General features: G+C 38.8%; 1 long non-coding RNA gene across 2 annotated transcripts; it reads left to right on the top strand.

Moving 5' to 3' along the window:
* The first annotated feature begins 87 nt into the window (after positions 1–87).
* On the top strand, positions 88–5,080 carry LOC135406885 (uncharacterized). Of its 2 annotated transcripts, none has more exons than XR_010426548.1 (3): positions 88–198; positions 3,709–3,833; positions 4,190–5,080. It is a non-coding gene; the product is annotated as an uncharacterized LOC135406885 (long non-coding RNA). The 2 variants fall into 2 exon arrangements; XR_010426547.1 differs by lacking the exon at positions 88–198 and adding an exon at positions 3,242–3,491.
* The last annotated feature ends 16,014 nt before the right edge of the window (positions 5,081–21,094 follow it).

The following is a 21,094-nucleotide window of genomic DNA, read 5'->3' as shown; positions in this document are numbered from 1 at the left end:
AAGACAGAACTGCCAACTGCTTCCGGTGCTGTGATACATGATTTTGAGCAGAAGCGAACAAAATGGACAGTGACTGACTCTCCAGGGAACACTGCCCTGGCACCCAATCACCTCTGAGCCCCCCCAGCCTCTCAGGGGGGACCAATTTCAAACTATGACACAGTTCAAGATGGTTTCTGTGGCAAATTTCTGTCTCATGTGTGTATACATTTTTTTTCTTTTTTTAAGCTGGAGTCCTAAGTTATGAAAATTTTTTCTCTACTGCCTTTTGTGTTCGTGTCAACGTTTTACATTCCATTTTACATTCCTCTTAAGCCTACCTGCACTCTTCCCCCTGATTGTTTATAAGTCTTTCTGTGAACACCTGGTTTATTCTTTCTTAGGTTTAAGGATTTTTCCTGTCTACAGACTACTGCCATAGAGAAAAACTTGGAGGGGCAGTTCTTCCACAGTCTAAATGAAAGCCACTGTTGTTCTTTAAGTAGACAGGCCTGACCACACGAGCTGGATTTCGTACTTAACAAAGCTTTCCCTGATCCATCACTGTCTGAGCCTAAATTGAGTGCAGTAAACATAACCCTCAATCCAACATGAAAGCAGAGATCATTTTGATGACAGCTCTTGATCACAGTTGAAAAAGAGATTAAACTTTGCATGGAAAGGAACAGAGGCATGCTCCAAGTGCAGCAGTTTGTGTGGAGGAGGATATTCAGGGGGGAAGGGAGGAAAAAAGGAAATAGAGGCCACGGATATGGCTCTGTGGGCTAGAGAGAGCTTTAGAGAAAAAGGGTCAGTTATATCTGGGTTTACAAGAAAGGATCCTTAAAGGATCAGTGACTTGATTTGAACTCTGCTAATCAATACCTGCTGATGGTCTGAATTCTTATCAAATGTGTTGATGCTATCACAGTAAACACACACATGCCATCCTCTCATCTGGAGAGGGTTCAGAACAAATCAGTGAGGTTAGACACAAAATGCAGCCCAGGCCGCTCTGATGCCCTCAGCCTTGTCTGATGAAGAATCCAGCCTCTCCAGATTACAGACTAACCAAACTGCTAGAAACACGTCTACCATCCTGGTACCCCTGGTTTGCACATCTGTGCATGTGTGTGTATTTATTTATTTGTATTACTTGAAAATTACTATTCCTGACAGATCCTGCAAAATCTTAATTTAATCCACAATGGGTTAAATGCCCACTGTGTGGCATTTTATAGCACAGAAACAGACAGTTAGACAGCCTGTGCTGTAGGCATGTAACAGGCATGAACCAGTATCTCTGATGCAGTAAGAGAATTTTAAGCTTTTGGAGCAAAGCCAGGCTTTAGTCACTCTTTCATAAGGCTAGTACTGTGGAGTGCTAGTCCTCATGCTGATTTAATTTATTGAGCTGAACGTAAGAGTCCACACTGTCTTCTTAAAAGTGGGCAAGAAAGAAAATGAGACAAGAACAGCAAATCAAAGTACAGAACCTGAACAAAATGAACATCTTAGTAAATGGACTTGTCTCCAATCTGAAGATTAATCCTGCTGTTTTCTCTTAAAACATCTATATGCTGCCTTTCCTTTTGTTTAGATGGGTGACTAAGACCTTCAGCCACTGGTGGGAAAATCGGATCTCTCTGGAACATTCTTGATCTGAAGAGGAACAACCTGTGCAAACAGGGGCTGTGGCACCCCGTGTCAGAGCACTCAGACAAGGACTGTTGTATCAGCATGGGGCAGGCACCAGCCTGGGAACAAGCATCCCAGACAAACGATGGCAGGATGAGGCCTGGAGAAAGCAATTTTTCATCAAACCTGTCCCATTACCTCCATGGAGAGCAAACTCTACCAGACCCCATGATCTTGTCATGCACTGTATTTTAAAACAGTTTTTGGAAAAAAAAAGGACAAAAATCCTGGTTTATTGTGAGGTGAGGGATACTTAAGATTTTATGGAAGGTTATTTCTAGGGATATTTCTTCAAAGCTGATCCTAAGATACTACATACAATATGCAGTTTCTGGTGTAACATGAACTTTTATTAAACACTTTAATAAAATTAAATTCTGAGCTAGGATACTAAAATAGCTGTGAAGGAATCAAAAATCTGCAGTCATCCCTATATATTAATGTCTTTTAAAATAATCAACAAGAACAGCAAAAATTTTGCAATAACCAAATCACTAAGTGTGGTTATCAGTGACAGCACATGATATGGGATAGTTAATCATGTTTATGTAAACTATTTTATTATAATATGAAGTGTTCAGTGATATCACTGTAAATAATTGCTGGAAGTTCAATTATTATGTGTGTGTGGCTGTTCCTGTGAAAGACAAAATCTCTTAAATACAGGTGAAAATAGAGGACAAAGTCTCTGCTTGTTACATCAATGCACACTACAGATGTGGTACTGCCTTGCACAGAGCTTTGAAGAAGTTATCCAATGAGAAAAACAGCTCAATGAGTTGCAACAACTCCAAAACTAAATAATAAAGTAGCAAAAGGATTCTTCTTAAGAAAAAAAATAGTTATTTACACATTAGAGATCTTGCTCTTTGCCTTCATCTTGGAAGTGTCATTTCTGTGACTTGTGGTTTTATTTTCATGACACTGCATGGCCTCAATAATGTGAGGTGAATGTAAGAGCACTGAAAAGGGTCTAGAGCCATCCAAGCATCACTTGTGCCACTGGCACCGTGCCTGGGGACTCATTATCAAAGCATTCAAAACATTCAAACCATGGGGCATTGTGCAGACAAAATCAAATGGGATGTCCGGCACCAGGGAACCCTTCCTAAGCGGTTTCATGAAAGTAGATAGTTACAGTGAAAACAGGATGATGTTCCTGACTAACACCTTAGAAAATCAGGATGATATATCAAGTGTCTGCAGCATTAAAAAAAGTAACTACCCTCTTAAGTCTCTGGTAGTCACATATTTATGTGAAACTTATCTTTACATGAGATTGTTAAAAACATGGGAATAATAAATAAGTAGACACTGAAAAGAAATTTTAGGAAAACTAACTAATCAAACATTAATTTATAAAAAATAATAAATTAATTTATATTTAAAAATAAATTATTTATTAATTTAAACATAATTAAACATTATTTAAACAAATACTGGAATAGCTTTCCAGAGGAGGGAAGCTCATGAACACCTAGAGTTTTTTAACGGAAGACTAGAGACAACTTTTACAAGAGAAACTGTCCAGTAGTTCATATTGAGCACTCATGATAGTCCCTTCAAGACTTAAAATTAATGACTTTGACAATTCTCACTCTTTCTTCACTTTCCATGTAGACATGAAAAGAAAAATTTTTAATTACAGCTGAAGTAGAAATGGCACTTCTTTCTAAAAATATTTCATATTTAACCGTATTTTTCTGTTTTGCAGTGTATTCGAGCCAAAACTCTCTGTGTTTAATAGAGGGAGATATATGAAAGTCACTTTCCTAGTCACAGGGACCAAAAGAAAACAAATAACTACATACTGAGTGTGTATCTGAGAGAATTTCTATCCCAATATGTTTGAATACCTTTTTGAATATCTAAACTAAGGAGCCAGAGCAAAAAAATCATAGTTATTAACATAATGGTTTTGCCTGAGGCCTCAGCTTCTGCCACTTCTCCTGCTGAAATTCTTCTTTTTCTTTAAATACATCATGAACAGGTCAGAGAATTAATAAGAAAGTTTTTTTTTATTATTTACAGGCATAGGGAGGACATTTAGACACTGCTCAGGAGACTTGGCCTCACCTTCTAGTATGACCTTGGTCTATGTGAGGTATAGACTCTGCCTCCCTCCTCCTTATTTTTGACAAAAGGCCAAAACCAGGGTAAGTCACACCACTTTTCTGTAAGACAGTAGTGTAGTGAAATATCAGGTGCTTAAGATCTCTATTCAGTCACTTAAGTTGCTCAAGTGGTGCATCTGTCCTTGATCAGATAGCTGCCTTTTGTATGGATATTCTGTGATTTAATTTCCTTTCCCCTTTCGTCTGAAAGCGTGTGCACAGCTGTATGTAGAAAGAGAGTGTGCATATTTCAGTCAGTCCTTCACTGTCAGTGGCTGCTTGTCAAGCTGTCAGTGTCAGAGTGAGTGAGGAATTCTTAGTCCAGGAGGGACATTTTCTTAATGCTTAGCACCACACTAGTGCTGCTGCCTTCTCTTCTATGTTTTCTACATTTTTAGAAACTGTGTGTCTGAATTCCTGTGAAGCAGAGCCAGAAGTGATAAAGTTTACCTGAACTACGTGCTCCATACAGAAATAGGAGCATTCCAAAGCCTTGCAAATCAACCCAGTGGTTCCATGTGGAAGCAGCTCTGCAGAACACGAACTAGAGTACAGAACACAAGGACAGGCCAGCCAGGGTTAGACCTTGGAGTACATCAAAACAGGGGTCCATGGAGTGAAAATGGAGCACCACACTTGAGGTCACATATCTCCTCTGGGAAACTGCAGAATCATCTCCAGCTGAAGTGCTGCTGGACCAAAACAGAGTCAGGGGAAGAGAGAAAGATTTTATCCTGTAGTGTATAGCAAAACACCTGCCTTTTTTGGGGTTAAGAGAAAGCCTGGTGTCTCTAACACTCCTTCCTTGCCTCATGAAATAAAGAGTTGGCAAAAGAGGTCTGTGTTTCATCTTCATGTGTATTTGAATTAAGCCATACTGCTTTATGCAATGTGCATCTCCCCATAATGCTTGATTTTTACACAAATGCACAGGTTTTTGGTCTTTTTTTTTCCCTCTGTAGCGTGAGTAGACTATGTGTGACAGCAGCAGGCCAGTAGATTTAAGTACACTTGGAGATGCATAATTTCTACTGCATGGAAATGCTCAATGTACCAGCTGGTGAAAAGGCATAACCCAATGTATCTTGGAGATATTGCAGTACAAATAGATAATATTTTTAAGTGTTTTCAAAAAGCTGAATTCCTAAAGTTAGGCTGAACTGTCATCCTCATCTCAAGCTGTTTAAAAACCACTAGCTTTTCCATTTGTTTTTGGACATAATGAAAAATACTCATTTAACTCAAAATTGAATGTATGTTGAGTTTAGTCAAATAAAGGAACAAGCTATTTTCCTTCTGGTTTGCATTTTTTACCATTTTCCAGTGGGACAGAGAGAAAACAACTAAATAATTTATGGGAGAAAACAACTAAATAACATAAAAGGCAGGATTGTCACTGGGGTTGAGTTTTACTAACTACGTGCCCTTGCACGTATTACCACCCCATTTAATGGCTTCTCCTTACATCTACAGACTACAAACATTTGGGTTTGTTTCTGTAATATCATATTTTGCCATCTGCAAAACAAAATACACTCCTCACAAGTGTCTCCAGAAGGCAAAGCTACGAAATATGACAGGTTGTGACAGTGGGAAGTGACAAGGATACACTACCTATTGGGATTTCAAAACCATGAAACCGTGCCAGCTTTCAGAGCACTTTTTGATGCCACACAGCTTTGAAGAAAGCTCAGTCTAATGAGATTTTTGTTATAGTTTATGTGTTACACAACCTGAGAGAAACTGCAGGGACTGTGGTTGTCAAGAATTCCTGACATTGAAAACACCTCTGTCCCATCTTACTTCAAGCTCAGAAGAAGATCCCTATGTGTGACAAATGGTTTAGTCCACTGTTTGGAGAATGTTTTGACCTTACAATAGCAAGTTTTCCTGCCAAAATCTGCAGGTAGTGTCTATTATCTATAGGAAAAAAAATATGGGGCTATAATATAGTTTCTAGACTGGACCTGCCTTTCACTCAGGCAGTGAGGAAGGCAGGCGGAATCAGTTCAGGTCTGTCAGCACCTGCTTCAGGAGAGATGTCCATGCTAATATCAAGCCAAGCAGTGATTCAGCCAGTATAATGTCTAAGATGCCTTTGCTGGGTAAGTGCAACAGTGCAGAACAAAAGTCAACTCCAGTGGAGCCTTGTTGTGCATGTGGCAAGAACAGACAAGGCATAGTCAAAGTGTGAAGGAAAGAAAAATCAACTTAGTTTTACCATTCAAGTGATAGTGAGCCCTGAGTTCACTGGTTCATAGGGGGATCTGGGCAGTCAGTTTCCTACCAGGACCACAGTTGTCTGATCTTGGTTTTTTGAGCTGTAAAAATAAAAGTGATGCAGTGTTTTAAGGGAGACTTTTCTTGTGAAATTTGAAATTTTGTTTTGCAAACACAGGAGGTTTTCAATAATAAAGTCTGGCAAATTATCTTTTCACCCACTAGAACAACAGCTTGAAGTTGAAGGCATATTGAGGTGAATATCTAAATAGTTACAAAAAAATAACTAGGTTTTTTTACTACATTTTATTCTTTTGGTGTTCTTTTACATGTTATTCTTTTGGTGTTCTTTTACATGTATGCATATATATACATAAAAACAGAAAAAACATTGGAACATACATAATTGAAATTACTGGTATTGGCTTAGCTCAATTTGGACCCCATATTTCTCTTCCCACAGAAGTACTGTAATATACAACTTTTGTGATGTTGTCAGATCTTGATAAATTAAAAAATCTTTGGTATGACACTTTGTTATTCTCCTGAAATACATTGTAGTATGACAACAATATCTTTTGGAACACTTTTAAAACCAAATAATGTATTGAATAAAAATGCATATGATTACTCTGTACACAGTGTGAAAAACTCAGTCAAGGCATATGCAACCTCAAAGCACAAGATGTAAATTTTCTGTTAGTCCATGAAACCTTGGAAAGTACGAAATTTTCTGAGGGTAAAAATATATTGTTAAAGAGATCTATGATTTTTCATTCTAAGAATAGCTTTTCATCTTACAGAGGATTGTTTCAAGGATGAAAAAACAAGGCAACAAGAACAAGAAGACTTAGGAATTTAAGTATAGACATTTCTACTACTAAATATGCATATATATCTGATAAAAGCACACTTCTTTTTTTTTTTCCTTTTTTCCTTTTTTTTTTTTAATTTAACCCTTATGGGAATTGTAATGACTATTTCTAAAATTCTTCATAGCTTCAACCAAAGCAGTACTCAGAGTAAATTAGTGTATTAAAGGAGAATGTAGAATTTAGAGCATGCCATTTATTCACAGTGAACTCTAATACAGCCAGGTTAATGTGAACTCCTGCATCATTTTCAAGCTGTATGTACACAGACTTCTAAAAATGCAAATATTTAGTTGAGCCAGATTCACTTTTTGCCCCAGAAAACTAAACTTTCCACACCTGGTTTCTGCAGAACACAAACTCCTAAATGAAAAACTTTTTAAGATGCAGAAAATCTTTCAATGTGGGTTAGTTATAACCAGAATTATGCTTCTGAGGGCTCCAAACCTGTAGTAGGCCTCTTTATGTAGTTGATTTTTTTTTTCTTGCCCTCTTTCAAGCACCACAGCCCTTAGGCTAAGCTGGTATTTGAGGCTTCTCCAGCATTCCAGAGTAAAACCAGTTTACCATGATCCAGAGGATAACACACAGTAATGTGGTCCCTTGCAGGTTTTAGGAATTTTGCCAATGCTGCTCCTTGAAGGAACTTAAAGATGTCCCTCAACTGAACTGTTTCTCTGGGATAGTTTTTGCATGAACCTTTTTTTAACACAGCATAAAAAGATGTGCAGAAGGCTGAGAAACTCCAACAAGATTCTTGAGGTTGGTCAAGAATTTTTGTATTTCTTTTCATCTAAAATGAAACCTACCCATTGAACAGTCTGGTTTAGTGAATATCAAGTGTTCTGTGAAATAATTTGTCTGACTTTTCACGAAGATTTTTCAGTCCTGAATATGCTCCATACACACTGCTCGAGATTTTTTTCAGACATTATTATCACAGAGCTATTTTGGGGGAATACCAGTCTTCATTGCAGTCCTATATATTATGTCTCATTTGGAGACATTTCTTTTTCTTGGCAGCTAGAACTTGATAAACTGGGTTTTCTTCTTAACTCTGTCACTGACATGCCATGCAATTTCAATCAAGTGTTTAGCATTTTATTTCTGTAGGCTGTAAGCCAATCTTTTATCTTAAAATTTAGGAGTGGGTTGTGTTGGGGTCTCATGAGGATCTTCAGCTTTTGAGGTATCCTCACATGATCTATGAAATTTACAGTGTGATTTATACTATGGGTTGTAAAATCCTAAGCAACAGGAGGAGCAATGTTGTCTTCTGTACTGCAGCTAAGATTTCCTGTAATCTTTCTATTCTATTATTTATGGGTGGAGTCCCCCCCGGATATCATATAATTTTGTTCAGTGTGCCCACTTCCACTTTGCAAAAATGCCAGTTAGATCACCTTCCTCTGATACCAGTTCCAGGTCAGCAGGTCAGCAAGTCCGTTAGAGGATGACAATACTTGGAGTATCTTTTCATATTTTACTGTTTCCCTGGTTTTCTTCTGTCAAGTTTAAAGTCTATCACAGTTGTAGTGGCCTGGAAGCAGGAGTGGAATTTCAGAGGAAGAACTGATGTGATGCTAAACGTGCCATGCAGTTCATCAAGGCTCAAACCATAGCACAGTTGTTTTTATCCTGGAAGGCTCTTTCATTCCACAGTTTTCAATGGCATAAAGCTTTTGTTTATTCACATCTCTAATGTTTTTCCATTTCCTTTAAACACATTTAGCCACTGTCATTCATGATCTACCTTGGGACATACCTTTATGACTTTAGAAGCAAAGAAAAAAAATCCATGTCTGCTCTCAGGAATACAAGCATGAACAGAATTAAATATGTTCACAAATCATCATCATCATCATCATCATCATCATGGCTAGGCTTTGCAAACAAAGATTTAGGAAGGCTCTATCCACATTTGTTACAAGCACGCTGGTGGCTAATGAGGCCAATACAAGATAGACATAATGTTCACAAATAGTCTGCTTACAATGGGAGAAACAGTGTCTTACTTCATGCTCATTCCTACTCCATTAGCTTTTGCTTGGTGTTAAGTACCAGTTACAGCAAGTAAACTCAATGAATCTCAGCACCAGTATTTTATAGTTTACTCTACAATCAGTAGTAATCACCTTTGTTCTGTTTAGACACAAAATATGCACTTACTAACAGGCATTGTAAAAAATAGTGGACTTTCTGAGCATCTATTGTGAACAAAACATAGAAAACGAAAAAGTGAAGAGAAAAAGATAAATAAAACTAAAAAAATAAGAAAAAGGAAAAAAAAGATAAAGTTTTTTGCTGCAGTTGCAAAGATGTGCTGACCTTTCATGAAGGACATGCAGGTTTAAGTATACATAAAAACCAGTGTTTTTTCAATCAAGGTCAGGTCATAAATGCTTAGGGTTGAAGAAGGTCTGTCAACATCTGATTGCTTGAATAGCTTTGTTAGCAAATTAAAAATAACCTTCCTTGAAAACTGCAGGACTTCCCAGTGGACATGTAGGTGCCTCCAATTGTATGTTGGATCTGGACACAGTGAAGGAGTTCTATGAACAAATAGTTATTTTATTCCATTATGGAAATTCTTTTAATGTCTGAACTGAAGGTAGGGATGAGAGGAAGGGAAGAGAGTGTTTCCGGTAGAAAGATCACAGAAATCAACATGCTTGTTACTAACACCTTGGGAAAAGCAGGAGTGTGTTTTGGACATGTTGCATTTTCATTGTCTGTGTTCCTCAACTGTGTCAGTTTTATCAATCAGGTATGTTGATGCTTGTCTTCTTTAGTATAATTTACTGTTCAGGAATAGAGAAAGGTGACTGACAATCACTTTCTTGAGAGGCTTATAAAAAGTAGAGTTAGATATGTAAATATCAATCATATGTTCGTTTCCTTTCTCATTTAAATATATGTGAGAGAGGTATTTGTTTTCTAATGATGAGCAAGTATTGAAATACAGACATTTAGTTCCCCTACTTATTTTCATGGTGTTGCAACACTTGTAAAGCTAAACTGTAGTGGTTTCTACATTTCTGGAGACTCATGGACATTCCCCATTGTATTGATCTTACTCTTATGCTGTCACCTGCACTTTAGCAATTGTTAGCAATAGACAAACCACTTTCCAGTGTTTGCCACATCAATACCACTTTCTGCTGTCTCAGTTCCAGATTCCTGTCCTTACTTTGTGTACATTGTGCTGGTGTAAGAGGCTGACTCAGTTTCAGTAAAGAGTGCAGGATGCTGCAACTATTTAATAAATTTCTCTTCCTTGTGAGGAACTAGGGCCCAGGTAGCTCCCAGATAGTGTCCGAGAGGAAGGTTAGGCATGGTAGAAACTGTGAATGGATTTGGGTGAGAGCAAGAGCTGCAGTTTTCAGCCAGAGGGCTTATCTTCATCACAAGCATTCAGTGTGTTGCCTTCACCCTCCAGCAGCAAAAAACCAATCAGAAATAGAAGAGCTATTAATATTTTAATAGATGTGTTGCAAAGCCTCAGAGCCTCGTCCCACGCTAAAACATTGTTTTGTTTGCCAGTAGTCTGTATGTTCCTGTTTGAGAACCTGGAAGTGCAAGGCTCTGCCCAAATGTTCAAAAAAAGAGTTGAAACACAAGGATGGAAGGTGTGAATGTCAATGGAACAGCATATTTTATTTGTCACTGTATTTCTGAATCACTTGAACTGCCACTGTACCACCAGTAGTCTCTCCTTCTTTTCAGGCCTGAGAAGTATTTTTTACACGGCATTACTTCTGAGAACAGTGTGTTCATCACATCAAGACACTGCTGCTCTGAAAAGCTTAATTTCTATATACAGCTGATATTTTTCTCATACCCAAATTTGCATAGATAAAAACTGGAGTAATAACAGGGAAATCAGCATTCTGGACAGTTGTCTTACAATGGTAGACCACGGTAGCTAATGGAAGTACATGGGCGTTTGTTCTGCCTTAGAAACACAAAGTGCATGGGTTTGCTAAGGCAAATGGGCTGTATGTAGGATGTATGTGAGATTTTTAGCTGTCAGTCATCCCTGTGAAATAAATTCTTCCTTCCTCTATGCTTCAGTTAGAAAATATGTCCATCTACAGGGAGTCAAAAACCAGAACAAACTAAAACCCATTTCCCTCCAAACATCCCAACCACAAGAAATCAAAAGGGCAGGTCCTGTTTTCATTCAGGCAGATAGTTGTGGTATTTGATAGTGCTACTATGACATTTTCATTTCAGAGAGCATCTTTACCTATGGAGTTGCATGAAGAACCACTGAGTGCAATGCCAAAACAAGCTCAGTCAGCCCAACTCTTGCCTCTCCTTCACCTTAAGGTTGGTGTAACAAGTTCCTGCTCTACAGAAATGAGGGGGGGTTCAGTTATGATTTGTAAACACACATAATAAAATTGCCTTTAAATGGCTATGTGGGAAAGAGTGTTCAGTTTTCATGACCCTGACTTTACTAAATTGTCCTAGGCTTATACCCTCAGTGCCAAGACATCACCACCACCTTTTGGACAGGGGAGTGAACTGTTGATATTTGCTGTATTTACTTTTCAGTAGAAGGAGGAGAGATAAATACTGCTTGATCAGGAATGGAATTCATTTTTTAAGAACTGCTTGAAAACTTTGTCAGTAATATAACTTTTCTTGTTGGATACGTATATGTGTGTCTCTTCTCACAAAGAAAGCTCTGCCTCTTTTCTGTCTCACATTCAAGAAGGAAAAGATGCTTTTCTAGCTTGATTCAGAAAGATGAATAGGTAAATATAATGAGTAGATTTCTGTAGATTTAATAAATAAATCAAACCCAAAACCAAACCACAAGGCTAGAAAGAAGAGGCAAACAAAACATAAACTGACTTCATAATGCTCTCATCTATTTCCAGTCACCTAGTCATATTCTTTAGCTCATTTTGTTCTTTGCCCTTCTATGGATACACAAGGCATTAACTATTTCCTTCTCTGTTAGGAGTTTCCGCTGACCAAAGGTTATTTATTGTTCTGTGCACTGTGTCCTCCAGGGCACAGGTGACTCATAAAGAATCAAATTAGACATCCCACACAGAAGTGTCTACAGGACTTCTAAGTGAATTTAGGTACAAGATGGTTAAGAAATGCTTTGTAAGGACTTTACCACACCATTTTCATAGGGCTTATTAAGACACATGTCTCACAAGCAGGCAGCATAGCTTAGATTATTGATGGGCCAGGATGCCATGTCATTGTGTTGTAACCACAAAGAGTCTGTTCCTGAGCTGCTCCCGCAGAAATCTTGTGAGGAAACTCAAAGAGGTTTTGTCTCAGAGAGTTTCTTCACTCAGGTAAATTAGATTTCCCCTAAGTAGAGCTTCTGTCTATGTGTGTTTGTTGTGGGCCTGAAGAACATGAAAATGAAACTGAGTTTCTGAGGCAATGTTGATGACATGTCTGCCTGGACATCCTCACACCATAGCCCTCACCTTTTATATATCAGAATGGTTTAGCTCCCAGGAAATAATTTAAGGAATGTTTTTCATACAGTACTCAGCAGCTGAGCAAGTCTTAGGCTCAAAGCAAAGAAAGGACAGAATCCAACCTATTAACCATACTGGAATACTTCCAAGGAAAGGACAAGTGCATTTCCTGGACTGGGGAGACTATTAAAGGCAGCAGGCATTGCAGTCTTATCATGAACTGGGGGAGGAAAAGCAGAGATGTGTTCAAATAGAGTCTTCCAGAAATAGGCTGCAAGCCCTCTAATAGTGTTTCAAACCTATAAATCAAATGAGACGGGGAAAAGAAAAACCAAACCAAACCCGAAAAACCCCAAACCAAACAACAAAACAAACAAAAACAACAACAAAACAAACAAAAAACCCAATAAACCAAACAAAAACACAAAAAAACCCAAACAAACAAACACATAAAACCAAAAACAAAACAAAACAAATGAGAAAAAAAAATTTAAAACCAACCAAACACAGGAATTTGCAAATTCAGCAAAGCAAAAGTGGGTTGATATGCAATATAACGTCTTCCAGCAACCAGAGAAGGGGTGGGGGGGAAAGGCATGTAACAGACATTGCTGAAGGGAAGGAAATGGGATTTTTATCCTCAGTGTTTCTCTGGGTACTATCACAGTGAGAGGCCATGCTCTCAGGACTTAGAGTGCTTTACCATTTGCAAGTGTTTTTAAAGTCTCCAGGGGCAAATTGAATTGCAACAGCTCAGCGAGGTAATGTGAGAAAGCAGCAAATACCTTAAAAAGTGATGTGCTTGGTGTGTGCTGGTGTTCTCCCAGCATTGTCACTGGACATTTGCACATCCTGCAGTAATTATTTCTCTTATATGTGCCTCAGTTTTCCTGATCACACCTTAGCCAATACACATTCTTTGTCATTTTTTCAGATCAAACTCTCTTCCCCACTATGGCATCCTCTACAGAGGTTCCCATTTTGATTTCAAGTAAATTCGGTTTGTGATTACCCTGCCATGAATGAAACCAGTCCACACTGTTTGGTTGTGCAGTTTTGAGTAGCTTTATGCCAATATCATGATCCAGATATGAACCTGCTCAGAGCTATTTGCTGTGTCTGCCTAGAGGAGGGTGAGTGCTAGGAATCTGGCACAGCCAGATCTCAGCATTCCACAGGGAGAGGGTTTGTGCAGTTAACTCTGAGTTATTAATGAACTTCATTTGTTGTGTGGGCTTACAGACCATGGTAAGGCCAATTGCAGTGTCAGAGAATGGTTAAGCTGTCTCAATGAGCTCTGTCCTCATGTACATTCAATACTGTGGTGGCTTGGCCTCCATGAGTAACCAACCATTCCCCATCTCTCCTCTCACTCCAGTCCACACTGGGATGGAGGATAGAATCAGAAGAACAAAAGTAAGAAAAATGGATCAAAATAAAGATGGTTTAATAAGCAAGGCAAAGTTGCAGACACAAGCAAAGCAAACATTTTCTGCTACCCCAGGCACCCAAACAGTTCAGTTCTATACAACTAGAGTTCTATATTTCTATAAAGCATAGAAATGGTGCTGCAGCAAGGAATTCTACTTTTTATCCTCCCGTAGTCCCAGTATGAAACAGGAATTAAAACCAAACACAAACTAGGAGCACCTTGATTAAATGTTATAGCAATATTTTTCCCTAACTCATGAGTTGCAAGAAACAAAGCTTTTCTGATAACCAGCTTGAAATAGCTCTTAAAGGAGACATATTTGATATCTGTAGAATGAGAAACACCAGAAAAAGAAATGTACAAATACTAGTAGCTGTCTGTTCAGAATCTGAGCTCTTTAAATAAGAGAAGAGGTGTTTCTTTGCTGAACATGTTTTTCCTGTTGAACTTACTTTAAAAAATTTTCGTTTTCTTTTCTTTCTTTTCCTTCCAAAGGGCAATGAGACACCACAGTAAGTCTTCTTTAAAACAATTCTTATTAAGAATAATGAAAGGTTTAGTTTGTCTTCTAAGCATGGTACTGTCACTCTAGTGACCATGTAAACAGATATTTTGAGTGCAGATTAAGAATTCCATTATTATATTCTCTACATAGAGCAATGCCAGTTTTAAAAGTGAAGATAATTATCTACAGATATTAGGGATATACTGCCATAAGAACCTCAGTGAATTGTTTGACAATTCCTTGGATAAAGTACTCAAAACCACATTTAATCTCCTTTAAAAAGGAGATTTGATCTTTTTTATTTTCTTCTGGTAAAAGAACTGTGGTTGCTAAAACAAGTGAATCTTATAAATATGACTTGATTACAATCTGAAACAGCACATACAGGATCTGATAGAAGAGATTCCTTGACTCTAAAGCAAAGAGAGTAATGACTGTCTGGCAGCTGGCAATGGAAAAATTAAATTTAAATGCAAATTACAAATGAGAATATTTAACTAATATAACATCCTACCAAGGGATTTATTTGAACAGAGAATACGGTTTTTTGTTCAGTGAGAGTTTTCTTTTTTACAGAGATCAATATTTTCTTGAAAAGCTAATTTTGGAAATAATGTTCACTCTTTTCCCCGGATTTAAACTTTGTTTAAGGATAGGTCTAATATTACTCTTATTTTGTCAGAAAATATGCCATCAGATAAAGATTCAGTGCTTAACACCCAACCCTGATGTTATTGTATTTAAGACTTGTTTGAAATTACTTCTTATGTATTTGAAACTGTCAGTTCACAATCTCGACTGAAGAAATCTGAACTCAGATATTTCATGCGAGATTTTTTCTAAGGGATTTTTTTTTTCCCAACCAGCTGTAACCTCCATCACTAGGAATTGGTAGCTCAAGAATCAAGCTCAAGCTCAAGCTCACTTTCCAAAACACGGGATAATGTTCAACTGAAAATTATTATATTTGAGATAGGAACAAAAGGATGAAATTCTTTGATGGAGCCATTATACTGGAAGAGATATGCACTCCCATGCAGATGAGAAAAAATAAATCTTTCTAAGTAGTATTTCTAAATAAATATTTCTAAATGCTACTAGAACAGTGTAACAGAACTCAAGTGAGTTGGCATTTTTGCAATTCTTTGATTATAAAACTAGACATAAGCACATTTTTTCCCTGTCTAAATGAAAAGGTGTAGTTTTATGTACTTAAATGTCACATAAATTCAGCTTTCAGAAATTTAGACTGCATGTAGACTACCTTTCATAAGTAGAAAAAATGTCCAAGGATTTTTCTGTTTCAAATTTTAGTCTTGGCTAAATAAAAATGCAAACATATTAAAGAAAATATTAAAGAAATGTAGCCCTTTCATGAGGAAGCTCGGTGAAAATGAAGCATCATGATATCTAGTAAGCACTTGAAGACTGACCATATGGCAGATAAATTTGAGATAGATACTCCTTGAGTACTTTGGGATTTACCTACAGAACAAGATTCAGACTTTATTTCCATGATACCATACCCTCTGTTGTGCATTCCTTAATACTTGGAATTGCTGAATACAACAAATTCTGTTGAAGCTGCTATTCAGAAAATAATCCAGCAATAGGTTTTTCTATCTGGTATATTTTTTGTTGTTTCTTGCTCTTTTTTCTCTCTCCTGTTTCTGTGGTGAAAATGTGTTTTGCCTCTGGAGGAAATACACAAAGTCCTTTAAAAAATTACAGTCCTACTTGGTCTGAATTAAAAAGCTGACAGGAATGTGTCAGAGCTGTACTTGTTGAAACAAAAATGGGGTGTGGAAAAGACAATTTATCTGCCTTTCCAAGTGCTACACAAAACCTGTCAGAATGTTCCTGAGGAAGGAGGGGAAGTTTTACCTGTTTCCATTCTGCTTTCAGCATCCCCTGCTTCAGTAGACTGCAAAATGTGAAGAAACTAGAGCAAAATTAAGAACTTTGAGTTTTGAACAATTTCCTTATCTATGTTCTCAGTTATAAAATACATATGAATGGACGTATCTCAGTTGTCTGGTGCTCTTAAAAGCATCAAATTTGCTGTTCACTAACATATGTGTGTCTTTTGCTGCATTCTAAGCATCTGACCACTCTGTGTGAGTTCCTTGAGCTTGGAAGGATTGAAAAAACCTAATGCATTATGGAGAAAATTAGAGGGAAAAAAATGAGGAAGGAATCTGCCTTCTTTTCTTACAAAAAGGCCTGATCCATCAACGCTTCTGTGAGATTCTTTTGAAATTCAAATAACAAATTATACCTTTTGCTAGCAATCTGGACTAACTAAGGTGAAGATTAAGGCAATTGTAGGGCAAGTAGCATCTGTAGGAAATACTTTGCACAAGTATCTTTCACGCATAAGGACTGTAAAACTTGGTCCCATTACCCAAATTAGACTTGATCTCAGGGAAGGTTCTTTATCTTTACTGCTGTGCTTGTGTTATTCTTCAGGAGCAGTCTATGTTTTCATTTGGTTTGTTTGGGGGTTTTTTTAATGCTTCTTTTTTTAAAATTATTATTATTTTTCCCCAAAACAGGCTAGACTAATCAGTGCTCAAGCTACTAACTTAATATTTAAACTGCATCAAAAATTTCTCATGTTGGTTCACTTTAACTCAATTTGGTCTCCCTGTTAAATTGCATTGATTTTAAGCTGGATCTTGCTTAATCTTCTGGAATGTTTGCATGTACATGAAAGGATGGAATACCATGAAAGCAGTAATATGAATGAAAAAAATGAGTGGCAGAATAACTGTTTGATCATAGTTGTCTTCCTAATTTTACTCAAAGCTTAGTTAACAAACATTTTTGCAAACTATATTTAGCATCATACTGTTGTCTTCAGTTCCATATTCTCAGATCTTACAACAGCCCCTCTCTTTTAGAACACTGTAAGTAACCTTAAGTCATGAGAACTTAAAGTCCTCATGTTAAAGCCTTCACTGAACAAGAGAATAAGGATGTAGATTTTCATTTAGAAGACTGTGAAGTTTTGCTACACCCTTCCTGTTGTGAAGATTGATGATGTGTTGAAGAAGTGTTTTGTACAAAATATATTAACACTTATTATAGAGAGAACTGGATCCAGAGCCCAGTTCCTGTCCTGTAGGTTCCTGATCATTAGGTTCGTGGTTTGCAGGCTCAGACTTTGGACTCTAGTTCAAAGTGTTGAAAACTGTGATATTTAGGGAGCTCCTTGAAAGGGAAATAGACTGGTGTAGTCATATGCTCTTGACCCCAAAAGAAGTCCAGAAGGAAATGGTGAAGCCCTGCCCCTCCTGCCATCAGGCAGATGGAGTAAACCAAATAGATGGGGGGAATGGAAACAGGTTCCTGACCAGAGAGGTAAAAGAATCCTCTCCCGACCCCCCATCACCTCCCACAGTGCCCTTTAAGAACAGGTATGAGGCCCTGGACCCAGAGAGTCAGGCAGAGGACAGTCAAGAGGAAGATCTGTTTGGAGGGTCTCCTGGTTGCACCCCATCTACCAGATGGATTACAACCACAGCTAAAAAGAAAAAAAGAAGGAAAGTTGCAGTTGGTGACTCCCCTCTGAGGGGACCTGAAGGCCTTATATGCTGACTGGACCCATCCCATAGGGAAGTCTGCTGCCTTCCCGGGGCCTGGGTGAGGGATATTAGTAGGAGACTCCCTGAGCTAATCCAGCCCTCAAGTTATTATCCACTGTTGGTGGTCCAGGCTGGCAGAGAGGACATTAATGACAGAGGTACCAGGGTAATTGAAAAGAACTTCAAGGCGCTGGGTCCATTAGTTAATGGGATAGGAGCACAGGTGGTGTTCTCCTCAATTCCTGCAGCAGCAGGGATGAATGAGGAGAGGAGTAGGAAGACCCATCTAATCAATAGGTGGCTAAAGGACTGGTGCCACTGGCGGAATTTTGGTTTTTTTGACCATGGGGCAAATTCTGTGGTACCAAGCCTGCTAGAGTCGGGTGGGCTTCATCTATCTAGCAAGGGCAAAAGGACTCTAGCCCATAAGGTGGCAGGGCTGATCAGGAGGGCTCTAAACTAGATTTGAAAGGGGAAGGGGTTGAAACCAGGCTCTCCAGAGAGGAGCCTAAGGGTGGAAAGCCAGAGTTAGAAGTTAAATCAGCAGCCATCGTGCAGCAGGAAAGCTGTGACATAGCTGCCATCACAGAAATGTGGTGGGATGACTCGCATGACTGGAGTGCTGCCATGGATGGCTACAGGCTCTTCAGAAGGGATACACAAGGTAGCAGAAGTGGAGGGGTGGCTCTACATGTTAGAGAGTCTCTTGACTCTGTAGAACTTGAAGGCAGTAACAAGGAAGTTGAGTGCCTGTGGGTCAGAATCAGGGGGAAGGCCAACAAGGCTGACATCCTGGTGGGAGTCTGTTACAGACCACCCAACCAGGATGATGAGGGTGACGAATTATTCTACAGGCTCCTGGCAGATGTCTCAAAATCATCAGCCCTTGTTCTTGTGGGTGACGTTAATCTGCCAGATGTCTGCTGGGAACTCCACACAGCGGAGAAGAGGCAGTCTAGGAGATTCCTAGAGTGTATAGAGGATAATTTCCTGCTCTAGCTGGTAAATGAGCCTACCAGGGGTAGGACCCTGCTAGACCTGCTGTTCACAAACAGAGAGGGACTGGTGGGAGATGTGGTGGTCAGAGGCCATCTGGGGCACAGTGACTATGAAATAATAGAGTTTTCAAAACTCAGGGATGCAAGGAGGGCCATCAATAAAACTTATACCCTGGACTTCCAGAGAGCAGATTTCAGCCTATTCAGAAGACTGGTTCAGAGGGTACCCTGGGAAACAACCCTTGAAAACAAAGGGGTCCAGGAGGGATGGACATGCTTCAAGAAGCAAGTCTTGAACACACAGGAGCAGGTTGTCCCAGTGTGCCGAAAGGTGAGCCGGTGGGGAAGCTGATCCATCTGGCTGAACAGGGAGATTTTGAAGGAAATTAGGGGAAAAAAGAGAATTTACCAACTATGGAAAAAAGGGCTGGCTACTCATGACAAGTTTAGGAATATAATTAGGTCATGTAGAAAGAAAATTAGAGAGGCAAAGGCACAATTTGAACTGAGTCTTGCCACTTCTGTTAGGGATAACAAGAAGTGTTTCTACAAATACCTCAATACCAGAAGAAGAGACAAGGAAAACCTCCATTCTTTGTTGGACATGGATGGGGGGAACATAGCCACCAAAGATGAGGAAAAGGATGAGGTACTTAACACCTTCTTTGCCTCAGTTTTCAACAGTAAGGCAGGTTGTCTCCAGGATAAGTGGCTTCCGGAACTGGTAGACAGAGACAGGAGGCCAAATAGCCCCCCTGTAATCCAGGAGAAAACATCGACCTGCTGAGCCACTTGGATCCTCACAAATCTATGGGACCAGATGGGATCCACCCAAGGAGGATGAGGGAGCTGGTGGAAGAGCTCACCAAGCCGCTCTCCATCATTTACCAGCAGTCCTGGATCACTGGGGAGGTCCCAGATGATTGGAAGTTGGGAAATGTCACGCCGACCCACAAAAAGGGCTGCAAGGAGGACCCAGGAAACTACAGGCCTGTCAGCCTGACCTCAGTGCCTGGCCAGGTTATGGAGCAGTCAACACTGCTCAGGTGTACCATAGAAGGTTGATTATACATCCTAAATGACAATTACAATTGTTTTTCTTTAGAATTATTATAAACCCCCACTAGTATACTCATTGTCTTTTGGTAGTGTGCTTAGTGTTTTCAATGTGTACTGTTGGTACTAAAATCTACAGATGCATAAAATATGTATTTTAGTAAAATCTTTAAAATGGTACAAGTATTTTATTCATATTGTTCTACTAGATGTGCTGTTATTCAGGTTTTATTTTGTAACTGTTGCACATCAGAAGCTGATTCCTTTACATTTGGGACACATTTAAAAGACTATACAATACAGACCTATTTTTTTGGCAAATAGCTGGGAATCTTTGAATAGGCTGCTCTGTCTTGAGACACAAAGAATGTCTGCCCAGACAAGGCTTTTGAAAGTCCTTTTCTAATTCAAAACACACACACGCACACACAAAAAAAAAAAAAAAAAAGCAGGCAAAGAAATGTAAACTCAATTTAAGACAGTAGAGAAGGTAATGAAGTTACAGGCAGGAGTGCTTAGATAAGCCAAAGCATTATAGTTCTGCTTAGTCCTGAATCCATTGAGCAAAAACAGGTTGTTCATATTTCTTTCTAATGCTACTTAATTCATTTCTCTAAAGATACAAATGTAAGTTGCATGACCTCCCAGTTGTGAGCTTAGAAATGCCACCAAAGACAACACACCATGTCACTCACATTCCAGGTGATCTGAGGATAATGCTCTGTAAAGGCCTTGGCATACGTATTTCTAGAGCTCTTTGATCTCATTACAGAAGGCAGGGTGTGTCTACAGATTCTTCTGCAGGGAAGATTTAGCTAATTGCTCTTGAGCAATTTTCTGGTTTGTCCTCTGCCTGCCAAGTACTGTTTCCACACCTAGTGCAGCAAAGGACAGTGTGTCACTGTCACCTGCCATGTCCCCAGTTTTTTTAAATAGATACTGTGTTCATGGGAATCATTAAACTTGTAGTTCATGATATCATGGAAATAATATCTTTAAACAGTTAATCACAATCCTATGTTGATTTAAGATAATGTGATCTGGTATCTTAAAGTCAATATTTTCCTTATGCTTTCCATAGGAACTGACAAAATCTGGCATACTCTGCTCATTGTGTTACATTCTGTACTCATTCACTTACAAAACCTTGTGTAGTAACACACACAACTCAAAATAG

The sequence above is a fragment of the Pseudopipra pipra genome, chromosome Z (genome assembly GCF_036250125.1).
Source record: "Pseudopipra pipra isolate bDixPip1 chromosome Z, bDixPip1.hap1, whole genome shotgun sequence".
NCBI lineage: Eukaryota > Metazoa > Chordata > Aves > Passeriformes > Pipridae > Pseudopipra > Pseudopipra pipra.
This window is presented reverse-complemented; position numbering and strand designations above follow the sequence as displayed.